Source organism: Salvelinus sp. IW2-2015, unplaced genomic scaffold (assembly GCF_002910315.2).
Source record: "Salvelinus sp. IW2-2015 unplaced genomic scaffold, ASM291031v2 Un_scaffold1987, whole genome shotgun sequence".
NCBI classification, from domain to species: domain Eukaryota; kingdom Metazoa; phylum Chordata; class Actinopteri; order Salmoniformes; family Salmonidae; genus Salvelinus; species Salvelinus sp. IW2-2015.
Genome location: NW_019943337.1, coordinates 29646 through 43369, shown reverse-complemented (window position 1 = coordinate 43369; position 13724 = coordinate 29646).

The window sequence follows — 13724 nt, the reverse complement described above, 5'->3', positions numbered from 1 at the left end:
CTGTTCATTGGGGGTGTTCCAGACATTATCAATGGTTACAGTGTTTACTTCCACTGCATTCCTGCTCTTGAATTGACGTGTAGATGTGCTGATTGTACATGAGGGCGTGACATTCCCTGGATTACTTKATGTTTAGAGGGTTGCGGGGTTGTTGATAAGGGTGAATATTTAGTTATTATGAGGTCTTAGCGCAACATGTCACCTCCTCACCCTCCCTTACAAATCACATGGTTGAACGGCGTGCTACAGGGGTGTGTCTCACTGACCGTGCCAGGCGTGTCTGTCTGTTTACAGGCCTTATGAATTCCACTTCCCTGATCAAATGAATAATTGACCAACCACATTTCTGGTTTCCAGGGTTACCTTTGGCTTTTTGCGCAATGGCAGGTGATGCGTTGATCTGTGCCGTGATAGGGCTGGAGGAAGGGCGGGGCGTTTTTGTTTGTGCCATGGAAAATAGAGTGAAAAGATTTGGTAAGTAAAGAGCAGTTAAGCTACTGTCTGATGAAACCTGACATGGAGATGTCTGATAAGACTGGTCCTGGGAACAGTCACGTTTAGTGTTAACAAGTAGGTAAGGGGATAGCTCTGACTCTACCCAGTAAGAAAATGTACTTTGTGTGATACCAAGGTATGCAGAGTGTCCTCAAATCTGCCTGCTCTCTACATACCGGACATAAACACTTCTACCACTTAAGCCAGGCAAGGAGTTTCTGCTGAGGAGGAGAGGAAGGAGAAGAGAGGAGGGGGAGAGAGGGGGAGGAAAGGAGAGGAGGGAGAGGAGAGTCTGAAGGCACTTCTGTCAGAGGATAAATATAGGAGGTAGAATGGGCTCTGTTGTTCCCATGGAACAGCACTCTGCCTCTCTGTATGGTACACACTACAGAGTACTTATCTGTGTGATTGAAGGAGTGCGAGGAAAGAACAGAGTAATCAATCACTACAAGCACCTTTCATCTCTGCTGCCTATCTTACCTTCTTTGTGTGTGCGTGCTTGCATGTGTGGATGTGTGTCTATGTTTGCGTGTGTGCGTACATGTACCTGCATCCGTGCGTGTTTGTGCATGCCTGTGCTAATGTGTTCAGGTGTGTAAGACAGAGAGAAACGGGTCCCTACTGAAGCAGGTGTGCAAGACTGCATGCATCATGCATGTGTGTGCATTACAGTATAACGTATAAGGGGACATTTCATAAGTACAATGCATAATTCATTGCTAAGAGACAGGAGGCTCTTTTATTAGACAAACCAATATGAAGAGTGATGGCATCCATGCCCATCCCGTTTCCCACCCCCTTCTCTAATGTGATTGATGTACAGTACTGTTATGGTTATGTATCATACAGTGTCCTTGGCCTGAACACTCTCACTCTGATTAAAAAAGCCTGTTTTTAAAGACACTTTTTTATAATCTGTATAACCTGTATAATTTATGTTATATACAGAAAGTGCATAGAACAGTTAGTGACTTTGTCCCAGAGGGCACAGCTTTCTGTTCTTTTACATATACATCAGTCTAATCTCTGTCTCTGGTTCTCTCTCTCTTTCTCTCTCTCTCTCTCTCTCTCTCTCTCTCTCTCTCTCNCAATCCAATCACTTGAGCCAGGTGAGGAGTTTCTGCTGGGGGAAACAGGGGCAGGGGTGGAAAGGGGAGAAGAGGAGGGAGAGTAGTCAAAAGGAGCTTCTGTCAGAGGATAAGTATAGGAGGTAGAATGGGCTCTGTTTTTCCCATGGGACCACTCAGTGCCCCTGTGTATGGTAAAACTACAGAGTACTTATACAGTATCTGTGGGATTGAAGGAGTGACAAGATAGAGTAATCAATCACTATAGGCACCTTTCATCTCTGTCGCCTATCTTACTTCCTGTGTGTGTGTGTGTGTGTGTGTGTGTGTGTGTGTGTGTGTGTGTGTGTGTGTGTGTGTGTGTGTGTGTGTGTGTGTGTGTGTGAGAGAGATAACGAGGGACAGAAAGAAAGAAACGTGTCCCTCCCCTAATGTACGTGTGCAAGACTGCATACATCATGCATGTGTGAGTGTATGCATTACAGTATAACATACAGGTAACTGACGAAATAAAGGAAACTCTTGAGTAAATGAGGGATACAAAGTATATTGAAAGCAGGTGTTCCACACAGATGTGGTTCCTGAGTTAATTAAACAATTAACAACCCATCCTGCTTATGTATAAAAATGCTGGGCAGGCCATTATTTTGGCTACCATGACTAATTATTTTTACATTTAATCTTTATTTAACTAGGCAAGTCAGTTAAGAACAAATTCTTATTTACAATGACTACCTACCGGGGAACAGTGGGTTAACTGCTTTGTTTAGGGGCATGTCAACAACCGATTTTTACCTTGTCAGTTCAGGGATTTGATCTAGCAACCTTTCGATTACTGGCCCAACGCGCTAACCACTATGCTACCTGCCGCCCCGATAGGATGACATTGTCCCAATTCACAGGGCATGAGTGGTCACTGAATGGTTTGATGAGCATGAAAACGATGTAAACCATATGCCATGGCCGTCTCAGTCACCAGATCTCAACCCAATAGAACACTTATGGGAGATTCTGGAGCAGCACCTGAGACAGTGTTTTCCACCACCATCAACAAAACACCAAAATGATGGTCTTTCTCATGGATGAATGGTGTCGCATCCCTCCAATAGAGTTCCAGACACTTGTAGAATCTATGTCAAGGTACATTGAAGCTGTTCTGGCTCGTGGTGGCCCAACGCCCCCATTAAGACAGTCTATGTTGGTGTTTCCTTTAGTTTGTCAGTTACCTGTATGAGGGTGTGTTTAACATGTACAATGCATAATTCATTCAATAAAGGACGCTCTTTCATTAGTCAAACCAACCAGAGGAGTGATGCCATCTATGCACATCCCCAGAAACGCTCTCTCTCTCTCTCTCTATATATATATATATATATATACACACTACCATTCAAAAGTTTGGGGTCACTTAGAAATGCGGAGTTCCTTTGTCCAGTGTCTGTGTTCTTATGCCCATCTTAATCTTTTCTTTTTATTGGCCAGTCTGAGATTGGCCAGCCGGAGTCGCCTCTTCGCTGTTGACATTGAGACTGGTGTTTTGCGGGTATTATTTAATGAAGCTGCCAGTTGAGGACTTYTGAGGCGTCTGTTTCTCAAACTAGACACTCTAATGTACTTGTCCTCTTGCTCAGTTGTGCACCGGGGCCTCCCACTCCTCTTTCTATTCTGGTTTGCGCTGTTCTGTGAAGGGAGTAGTACACAGCGTTGTACAAGATCTTCAGTTTCTTGGCAATTTCCCGCAGGGAATAGCCTTCATTTCTCAGAACAAGAATAGACTGACGAGTTTCAGAAGAAAGTTATTTGTTTCTGGCCATTTTGAGCCTGCAATTGAACCCACAAATGCTGATGCTCCAGAAACTCAACTAGTCTAAAGAAGGCCAGTTTTATTGCTTCTCTAATCAGGACAACAGTTTTCAGCTGTGCTAACATAATTGCAAAAGGGTTTTCTACTGATCAATTAGCCTTTTAAAATGATAAACTTGGATTAGCTAACACAACATGCCATTGGATCACAGGGGTGATGGTTGCTGATAATGGGCCTCTGTACGCCTATGTAGATATTCCTTTAAAAAGCTGCAATTTTCAGCWATAKTAGTCATTTACAACATTAGCAATGTCTACACTGTATTTCTGATCAATTTGCTGTTTTTTGAATGGACAAAAAAATMTGCTTTTCTTTCTAAAACAAGGACATTTCTAAGTGACCCCAAACTTTTGAGCAGTAGTGTATAAATATATATATGTCTCGCCTTTCTCTCCCTGTCTCTCTCTCTTTCTCTCTCAATTCAAATAAATTCAGTAGACCTTATTGAAATGGCAAGTTAAATTACTTACATTGTCAAAGTATACATATAACAAAAAATTGTGAGACCAACAGCAATAAGGCATCAGTAATAGTAGTGGAAATGTGATTAGCATTAACAGCAACTACAACAACAATATTAAAGAGAATAGCAATACATTAAAGAAATAGTAGTAGACCCGTCTCAACATGACTGAGAAGCCACATGACAGCATATGAAAGCCAAACAAAACCAAAATGGGAAATGTTATTGGCATTACAATGCACTTTTCACTGGCTGTCCCTCATGTTGTGGCAGGAGGACACACATTTTGGCTTTTCACCCAATAAATATTAGATTTTTCCTCATGTTTTTATAGTTTAAAATTCTTTGTACTGTATGATAGTTTTGGGGAAAAAATATTGTCTTAGGTCTGAGTATTTGTCACAATGTAATAGAAAATCCAACTCTGTCTCAACCGCTCCCCTGGAGCAGAGTGAGCACAGCATGTCCTCTCTGGGCAGCCAGGTTTGCCTGTGACGACCGGTCTCTATAGCCAGACTGTGCTCACTGAGTCTGTACCTAGTCAGTGTTTTCCTCAGTGTTCTGTCTGTCACAGTGGTCAGACAGACTGACACCATGTACTGTCTGTTTAGAGACAAATAGCATTGAAGTTTACTTAAACATTTTGTGGTGTCTTTCCAATAGGTTATTTATATATATTTTTTTGCTTTGTGATGATATGGTTGGGTCATATTTTCTGAGTGCTGTCCTGAGACTATATGGGGTTGGTTTGGGTTAGTGAACTGAGCCTCAGAACCAGACTGACTGAGGGGACTCTTCTCTTGTTTCATCTCTTGACATTGTAGAGCTGTGTGATGAAATGTTTTGGGGTCGCTTGTTTTTAGATGGTTGTAAAATTTGATTGCTCTTTTTTCTATTCGAATAAGGAAGGGGTATTGGCCCAATTCTGCTCTGCATGCGTTATTTGTGGTTTTTCATTGCACATGAAATACAGTTTTGAAAAACTCTGCATGTATTTTTTCGATTGGACGTTTGTCCCATTTGGTAAATTCATCCTTAGAGAGTGGACCCCATTCTTTGTATGGCAGCGAAGTATGGAGTCCACTCTTTAATGATGAATTTACCAAATGGGCAATTGATTCTGTAACTGATTGGAAAACTTTGAGCCAGATTCTAATTGGAATTTCAATTTTAATGTTCCTTTTAATGGCATAGAATGCTGTTCTTGCTTTCTCTCAGCTCATTCACAGTCATGTGAAAGCTACCTTTCCAAATAGAATTTATATCTGTGATGCTGATTTACGGACCTCTTTTGGAATATCATTATATGTGTTTTTCTTTAGGTTAACTGTCAGAGCCCAGGTCTGACAGAACCTGTGCAGATGATCTAGGTGCTGCTGTAACCCCTCTTTAGTGGGAGACAGCAGCACCAGGTCATCTGCGTACAGCAGACACTTGATTTCAGTGTTGTGTAGGGTGAGACCAGGTGCTGCAGATTCTTGAAATGTTTTGCCAATTCATTCATGTAGATGTTAAATAGTGCTAAACTTATTGAGCAGCCCTGTTTCACTCCATGTCCTTGAGAGAAGAAGTCTGTTTGCTTGTTGCCAATTTTAACCACACATTTGTTTTTAGTGTACATTGATTGAATAACATCATATGTTTTCCCTCCAATACCATTTTCTATTAGTTTATAAAAAGACCTTAGTGCCAAATTTGAATCAAATGCTGAATCAAATAAACATGAGTAGATTTCGCCTTTGTTTTGGTTTACTTGTTTAGTGTGGAGGGTATAAATGTGCTCTCTCTCTCTCTCTCTCTCTCTCTCTCTCTCTTCTCTCTCTCTCCTCTCTCTCTCTCTCTCTCTCTCCTCTCTCCTCTCTCTCTCTCTCTTCTTCTCTCTCTCTCTCTCTCCTCTCTCTCTCTCTCTCTCTCTCTCTCTCTCTCTTCTCTCTCTCTCTCTCTCTCTCTCTCTCTCTCTCTCTCCTCTCTCTCTCTCTCTCTCTCTCTCTCTCTCTCTCTCTCTCTCTCTCTCTCTCTCTCTCTCTCTCTCTCTCTCTCTCTCTCTCTCTCTCTCTCTCTTCTCGAGACTGCACCACATTACGTTGTTCCACCTCCACTGCTTTTTGATTGGCTATCATTGACATTTTCCACTGAGCCCCAGAGACATTGAGGGAGCTGCCGTGAGCAGGGAGCTCTGAGACCCAGGCAGGCAGCCCAGTGGATCATTTTCTGCACTCGCAGCATCCTCCAAGCTGCTGCCCTCAGCTAATGGGGTTCTGAATTCATTAAACAAAATCTGCTTCAATGTATGTGTGCAAGTGTGTGTGTGTGCGTGTCTGTCTGTGGACATGTTTAACTATACTTGTGGGGACCAACTGGGGACATTTTGCCGGTCCACACAAGTGGAGGAGTCAGCCTCAGAAATTTGCAGGGGGGTTAGGGTTAGAATTAGTGTTAGGGTTAGAATTAGGGTTAGGGGTTAAAGGTTAGGGTTAGGAGTTAGGGTTAGGTTTAGGGTTAATGTTAGGTTTTGCGGTTAGGGTTATGTTTATGGTCTGTGTGTGTGTGTGTGTGTGTGAGCTTGTATGTGTGAATGCGTGTGTGTCTGTGTGTGCGTGCGTGCATATAAGCAGCAGAGCTGACCTCCTTTCTGAGGCTGGCTCTTCCACTGAATATTCCTGCTTCCGACAGCACAACAATCTGCCCCGGCATGCTAACGACAACAGCCCTTAAAACACTTATCAAGGACCCCTACAATACAAATAGCATCCTTCACCACTTATCGAGTAGTCTACCAGTCTCACCTCCGTACCTATCTCAGGCATACAGACAGACAGACATACAGCCAGGCAGCCAGGCAGACAGACACCCTGACATAGGTAGCCAGACAGGAATTGGCAAGGCAGGCTAGCCAGGCCTGGTCCAGGGTCAGCTCCTCTGGGGTCCGCCTCAGCGTCGGTCTGCAGGGTGGTCCTAAACGAGCTGACGTCAGATGCTGCTGTGTGGCAATGGACACAGCCCTGATGGTTGTGTGCGTGTGGGCGTGTGTGCGTGTGTGTGTGGGTGCTTCATTACAAAGATGACCACCCTGACAAAGCACCAGAGTGATTGATAGGATCGTTTTGGGTGCTTAGGGCCCCTGAGCTCATTGGTTTGGCTGATTGAGGTCTTCGTTAAATTAGAGCGGCAGTAGAATAGAAGGGGACAAGGGGGTTGGAGGATGGGGAGAGCAGAGGAGTTCAACAGGCCAGAGCAACCTTCCCCCATCGTGTCTCTGAACTTGCAGGGCTGCTGTAGATCTTAGGTTCTGTCTCTGTTTTGTTTTCCCTACTTGAAGATATTTGATTGGTGTGTTGACGGGGCAGGGGGTGTCTGAGGGATGCAGTGGTGCAGCAGGGGTACAGAGACCCCCCACTCACTGTTTCTGTTTCAGACATACTCTGGGTTGTGTTTCTGCGACTGTAGGAACTAACTCGGACACACACAGTTGATGTTGGGAGAGCTGCTACCAGGACCTCTGTATGTGTGTGTGTGTGTGTGTGTGTGTGTGTGTGTGTGTGTGTGTGTGTGTGTGTGTGTGTGTGTGTGTGTGTGTGTGTCAGCAAGGCTGACAGAGTTTGAAATAATGATCTAATTACTTCACATTTAAGTTTTTTTTAGCCTACGAGGCAAGATCCTGAATGAAAACAAAACCATGTTCACAATGTTTATTTGGCTTTGCTACTTATGTGCTTCTGATTGGCAGGGACAAATTTCCCATAACACACGCTGTGCCAAGCGGCTCTACTACCATCGTTATTTAATCCTGAGAAGGTGGAGGATTCAGAGTATTCATTACTTTCATATAACAACAACCTAAAAAGTACAGTGTATAATCAAGTTCAGAAGCAAATGGCAACTTTTTGGACAAGTGACAGGGAAAGGGGAGGGAAATGTTGTTGTTTTTGTCGTACTGCTTTGCTTTATCTTGGCCAGGTCGCAGTTGTAAATGAGAACTTGTTCCCAACTGGCCTACCTGGTTAAATAAAGGTGAAATAAAAAAATATATTAAAAAAATGAATGTCAGAGAAAGTTGTCAGATGTTGAAAGTTGAAAGTTGTCAGATGTAGCAAATATTTCAGGAAGACAAGGTGAAGTAACGTTAATGAAGAAGGTCTCCCATTAGTGCCTAGTACTTCCCTGCTATCTGCCCTCCATTTTCCCCCCTCAATCCCTTGTCCCCTTCCACCCTCCTCCCCTCGCCCTCCTCATGTGCAGGGTTGGGTAGGTTACTTTCTAAATGTAATCTGTTACAGTTACTAGTTACCTGTCTAAAATTGTAATCAGCAATGTCATTTTTGGATTACCCAAACTCAGTAGCGTAATCTGATTACATTCCGTGGCGCAGCGATCTAAGGCATTGCATCTCAGTGCTAGAGGCGTCACTACAGAACCTGGTTCGATTCCAGATTGTATCACAACTGGCCGAGATTGGGAGTCCCATAGGGCGGTGCACAATTGTCCCTGCATCCTCCGGGTTAGGGTTTGGCCGGGGTAGGCCGTCATTGTAAATAAGAATTTGTTCTTAACTGACTTGCCTAGTTAAATACAAGTTAAATAAAAATAATAAAAATAAATATCTTTACATTAAAAACCAAAGTCTATCAGAATTCCAAAAATGTTATACCCCTTGATCTTCAAGAATAGGACTTGGAAATATGGAAGTATAGATTGGACAAATTGTTTTACCTGAGCATGACCCCAAAACTAAGGACTTGTTAGCCAGCCCTACTCTGTTTATGATTTTGTTGTCATGGAGGACTGATTGGGCTCATTGATTCAAGTTGAAAAATAAATGCTGCGCTCATGGAATGGCATGCTTTGAGCACTACTGAAAAGTGCTATTTACATGTGAAAAATTAATGCCATATGCTGCATTTGCTATAGGCCTATTGTTTACTTTTTGTTGGTGACACTTTGATATCTTGATAATATGCAGCTGTTTAAAGGGCAAATCCACAGATGAAACAGTAACAAAACGGTCGCCCCGCCTCTGTTTTGGTAAAAAGCTGAGGGATGGGCCTGGAGAAATGTAACCACTTTCAGATTAATAGACAGAGCTGTGGATGCCAGGGCTGACCATCCATGATATAAAAATGATTGATTTAAACATGTTATGTTTACAAACATTATATTTTGGGTTCTCATGGAGTGTGACAGTTGAACTAAGCTCGTGAGGCATTTTCAAGTTATATTCTTCAAGAATCAATGGATATATATATATATATATATATTATTTATAAGTCCAAAAATGGATTTAGCAACTACACCTTGCCCCTTTAAGTCTATCAAAAGTGTGTGAGTTTGAAAATGTCCATTAGGCCTATGGATACAACATTTTTATCAGCATGAATTAGATTGAGCAATAAAAGTCCCACTTATATTATATAGGTTGAGATCCCCACCGTGCAGCTGTTGCAAGAGCACATTTTTAACTGGCTGTCCACTGGTTTCAAAAACAATGATTTATGGGCAGCTTAAACTTCATGAATTCAACCATTATTGGGTTCAAATACACATTTAGATTTGTGAACAGCCATCCACAACAACCACAGTCCGTAAGGCGCAAATAGCTAAATGAGAGAACAGCAGTGTGATTCACATCAATGCGCTATGTAGATAACAATAATAAGTGATATCCGTATCGCCGTCTGCTACACCACTGCTGTCGTCCTTACCGCCCAGCCGACAGCAGTCGTACCATTGGAAGACCTAGCTTGGAGTGTAGCCTACAAAAGCGTATTCCTGCTCTTTTCCTGCGATCCTTCAAACCCATTTGACGTGTCATCATAGTGACTTCTGGTCAGACTCGCTCAGGTGGAACAAACTTAAACTTGCACCTTTTTTCAATGCTGATTTGAATGCCATTGAGAAAATGTTTTTCGTAAACCTCCTTTCTGAATTTAAGAGTAATCCTAGTTTTTCCAAAAGTATCTGTAATCTAATTACAATATTTTTACTGTAACGTAACGGATTACAGTTACCGTTTTTTTTGTAATCCCTTACATGTAACGGATGACATGTAATCTGTTACTTCCCAACCCTGCTCCTGTGTCATGGTGAGGCTCTACCTGCAGGTTGCTGGTTGTTGCAGTTCTGATAGATGGCCCGTGAAGCAAAAGAGTTCACATCCTYCCCCAGAGGTCAAAGCCCGCCCCTGGCAGCTGGGGAAGGAGGACCTGTATCATCAGTCAGCAGACATTTCATAAAGGTGCTTGTCGTGATGGGTACACATATGCTGGCAAAGACACATACCGTAGATTCACTCAGGGTACAGATGCACATAAGAACACACACACACTGACATACACACACACTGACACATACACACACACACATGCATGCACAAGTGCACACACGTTTGTTTTACTATCCTTGTGTGGACCAAACAATTGATTCCCATTCAAAATCCTATTTTCCCTAACCCTGACCCTTATTCATAACCCTAACCTGATGCTTAACCCCAAACCCTAAACCTAACCCTAACTCCTAACCCTAAACCAAACCCTAATTGTAACCCTAACCCTAATTTTTCCTTGTGGGGACTGGCGAAATGTCCCTGCAATCGGCCTTGTTTTGCTATCCTTATGAGGACTTCTGGTTCCCACAAGGATAGTAAAACCAAAAACACACACACACACTCAGACTCACACACCGTTATCCTTCATTCAGGCATCAGGATAACTGGTATGGCTAAAGTCACCATGTGATCTGGTTTTATGATGATTCGATTTCCAGATGCATGCTCCTTTTTCCCACTTCCCCTGCAAGATGTTAGATGTCTAGATGTTTCCAATTACAGTAAAACAAGACAGGTTTTAACAAGTTTTAATATGAAATACAGTATTTGTCATATCATTTACATACTTTCTCATTGGTACTGACATTTTTATCCTGTCTGTCTCTATCACTTTTGGTATTTCCACTATCTCTAGAATTTCACATTTCCCTTCTGCTCTCTTCCTTCCTCAATTCACAAATTCTCTAATTTCCCCAATCACTCTCCCCTCCCTACATCTCTCCTCTCTTCCTGGATTACCCCTTCATCTCCCATCCCTCTCTCTGACCCCTTGGGCTCTGTGTTCTCCGGAGCTGTGGTCAGTGAAAATGGTATAATCATAGACATATAATTCCCACTGGTTCACCCATCACCTACCTATTGACCTGAATGGGGATTCCCTTCTAGGAATTCTACTTCTATGCAACATTGCCATATTCCCTTAGAGCAGTGGCCTGTGCCCTGTGGTGAGTTGTGCTCCTCGTCGTACTCAGCGGCATTTACAGAATATGATATAATAAGATGATGAGTTCTACTTCCTATCGCTATCAGGAGCAGTGGCCCATGTCCTGGTATATTCCTCAGGCTCAGAGCCCTGGCTGTCCTGGCTGCCTGGCTGGCGTGCTGCTCCTTTCTACTTTTAAATGTGCTTCAGGAGCTGGATACAAAGACTGGTGCTGCATCCATATTATGAAGGCAGTCGTCTTACAAAACTCCTTCACTTTCAGCTGTCAGTCGGACGAAAAGGCCCCAGGCAAACTCTAACTCAGGCTTCGTTATACGGATGCCGTAAACTTTATAGAAACGGAGATATGTCCCGCTGGCTCAGCTGGGGGTCAAGCCCAGTGGGTGTTCCAGCATTCTGCCAGCTATCTGAGATCTAAACGGTCTCCATTGTGTGATTTTACTATGATCTCATCAGTGATCAGCGATACTGTATGTGAGAAACACACTAGTATTATTCAAATCAAGATGGGTGCACATACTTAGAGACCTATGATTGTTTTCAAATGCAAAGACAGAAACACAAGAAAATATATACAGTACAGAGTAGGCCAATATACAAATGCAGACACATGGACACCCCAAAAAAGTTCAGCAGCCACACACACGCCGCACCACAAACAATTCTCTCCTGCTGCTACGCATTGGGAGTAATGATTGTAAATGGTAAATTGCAGAGCAGCCTCTGTGTTCGTGATAATGGGGGAAGTGTTTTGAATGAACTGAGCTGGACTGGGATGTTTTGTTGTGGTTTTAGGGTCACGAGATGGAGCAGAGAGGGAGTGTGTGTGTGTGTGACAGATTAGATTTAGTTTGTATGTGTGTGACAGTTTTGTATAAGTTAAAGTATGCAAGAATAAGTGCTGAGGCTGGCCCTGAGTAGCTAGCCGAGCCAGTCAACCAGCAGAGGGTCTGATTACAGTCAGAAAAACCACAACAAATGGAGGTGGTCAGACCCCCAGAAGTTACGGGGAAATTACAGAACTCCATCCTGCTGTCATCCTCCTCTCCTCCCCCCACCTCCCCTCCCCTCCTCTCCTCTCCTCTCCCCCTTTCCGCTTCCAGGGAGAGTGAGTGAGCAGTAAGAGCCAGGAGGATTGCGTGCCTACCATGGATCTTCTGCCAGTGCACGGTCAGCACTGACGAGGTGCTGAGGTGTCTTGAGAATGTATAAGCTCTCCACACACACACACACACACACACACACACACACACACACACACACACACACACACACACACACAACTGCATAATGTATAGGCTATGTGTAGAGCATACAAACATACTCATTCACCCCAACCTACGCACTAGGGGACTTTGAGCTCTCGACATCCTTACAAACTTTTTATAGCAACGCACCATTGAGCAACGTCAACCATATTGAGCAATATTTTAGTGACATTCAAATTCCAGGTGTTTTTCTAAACTGCTGTCTTTTTCTAGAAACAAATTCTGAGAAATCCAATGTGTTTCCATGCCTGTTTCTCCTCTGGTGTTTGTGAGGCGTTTCACTTCCCATCCCTCGGTCTCTCTACCCATCACAACCCACCTCCCATCCCTCGGTCTCTCTACCCATCACAACCCACCTCCCATCCCTCGGTCTCTCTACCCATCACAACTCATCTCCCGTCCCTCGGTCTCTCTACCCATCACACCTCCCATCCCCTGGTCTCTGTACCCATCACATCTCACCTCCCATCCCTAAGTCTCTCTTTCCATCACAACTCACCTTCCTCCCTGTCTCCGTCAGAGTGGAGAGAGATTTACTGCCCCCAAAACACAACAACACATAACACACACCGTCCCACATTCCCCATCGTCTCACATACAGACTCACTTCTCTGCCAAGGTCGACTACGAAGGGCTTTATTAGTATGACAGGTTCAGACAAAATAGGGGGAGAGGGGGAGAGGAAAMGGCCCACTCCATGTGAGTACAGATTTAGTGAACATATTTTCTCTCTCTCTCTCTCACTCTCTTCTGGCGGTTTTAATTTCCCCAGCAGCTCCAGAGGACACGTCCATGTCCCRTTTTCTCCCCCTCTCTGATGACCCTCCCCTCACACACACACAAACACACCTTTTAATTTGATTTGTTCTCCATAGTATTTCTATCTCCAATKAGCTACCTGGGAAAGGGCTAAGAATAGCCCATATTAATATATGTAGCCTTAGAAATAAGGTTCAGGAAGTCAATAACTTGCTATCATTAGATAACGTTCATATATATTAGCCATTTCTGAAACTCACTTAGATAATTCATTTCATGATACAGCAGTAGCAATACACGGATATAACATCTACACAAAAGACGGGAATACCTATGGGAGAGTTTCAGAGCCATATCACAGTTAAACWTAGAGAYGATCTCATGTCAAATGTTAGTGAAGTGTTGTGGTTGTTCACCTGCCTCATATAAAGCCTCTTCTTTTGGGGTGCTGCTATAAGCTGCTATAAGCCAAGTGCTAACAGTCAGTATTTGGATAATATGTGTGCAATGCTTGATAGTGTGTGTGTGATGTTAACTGAGGGG